Raw genomic sequence first — 1754 nt, forward strand, 5'->3', positions numbered from 1 at the left:
TTACCCTTACTGAAGCAGCTAAGGACTCATTTAATAGACTTAAAACAGCCTTGTCCTCAGCCCCCGTTTTGGCCCAGCCCAATTTCAGCAAAGAATTTATTATTCAGTGCGATGCGTCCAAAACTGGTGTTGGTGGAGTTTTGTTCCAATGTGATGAAGAGGGCAAAGAACACCCAATTGCCTACGTTTCTAAGAAAATCAACAAATCACAAAAAAACTACACGGTGACAGAACTCGAATGTATGGCAGCTGTTATTTGCGTTAACAAATTTCGTCCATATATAGATGGTTTGCCCTTCAAGATAATTACGGACCACGCTTCACTCCGGTGGCTAATGTCCCAAAAGGACCTTAACGGCCGTTTAGCTCGCTGGAGCCTAAAGTTACAGGGTTACGATTTTAAAATTGAGCACAGGAAGGGCTCAATGAATGTGGTACCCGATTGTTTATCCAGAATGGATGTTGAAGAAGTGGATTTATCTAATATGCAATTTGAAATTGATTTGTCATCACCAAACTTTAGCGAAGACGATTATAATAAACTTAAAACATCTATTGAAGAAAACAAGGACTCGTTACCCGACTTATATATTTCAGGGAACTTAATTTTAAAACGTGTTGCATTTAGGCAGGGCATAGAAAATGAAGAACACAGTCTTTGGCGGCTCTGGATACCCAAATCACTTACCCAGACCGTTATTAAGTTATGCCATGATTCGGAAAATACGTGTCATGGTGGGTTTTCCAAAACTCTATACAGAATTCGCCAAAAATATTTCTGGCCCACCATGGTAAATGACGTAAAATCCTATATAAGGAATTGTGATGTTTGTAAATGTGTGAAATCAGACAACAAGATTTCTAGGCCAGTAATGGGAAATCAGTTCATAACCAATAGACCTTTCGAAAGGTTTTATTGTGATTTCCTCGGTCCATACCCCCATTCTAAGACCATGAATTCAATGATTTTCATATGCCTTGATCACTTCACCAAATTCATTTTCCTTAAGGCACTTAAAACGGCAACTTCGTCTAATGTGATATTGTTTTTCCAAACTGAAATCTTTCCAACTTTTGGAGTGCCACGATTTGTCCACAGTGACAACGGCAAGCAATTCGTGTCGAAGGAAATGTCAGATTTCTTTAAAATGTATGGAATCACGCATATAAAGACCGGATTTTACGCCCCACACTCCAACGCCTCTGAAAGGGTAAATAGAGAAATAATCACAAAAATTAGATGTTTCATGAAAGACCGTAGTGAACACCGAGACTGGGACAAATATATACCACAAATACTGAGTGTCCTTAGAAGTGATTACCACACTTCTATACAGTGTTCACCATATTTTGCCACTTTTGGACAAAATATGATACAACATGCATCAGCCTATGATATACTTGACAAATTAGAGTGTAAAACTGGGGAAGACTTTTCCATAAGAGATAACGCTGACAAATTGACCAGAATCCGTGATGATATTCAGAATAATCTCAATAAGGCACACGAAAGGTCCTCGAAGAACTACAATCTCCGCAGTAGACCTATAAATTTTTCTGTGGGACAAATAGTTTACAGGAAAAATCATATATTAAGTGACCTTTCTAAACATATCAACAAAAAGTTCCTACCCAAATTTGTTAAATGTCGCATTAAAGCTAAAATAGGAAACAACTTATATGATGTTGAAGACTTGGAAAGCAAATACACAGGCAGATACCACACTTCAGATTTGAAAATATGAAATTGCCCG

The sequence above is a fragment of the Lucilia cuprina genome, chromosome 5 (genome assembly GCF_022045245.1).
Source record: "Lucilia cuprina isolate Lc7/37 chromosome 5, ASM2204524v1, whole genome shotgun sequence".
Classification (NCBI taxonomy): Eukaryota; Metazoa; Arthropoda; class Insecta; order Diptera; family Calliphoridae; genus Lucilia; species Lucilia cuprina.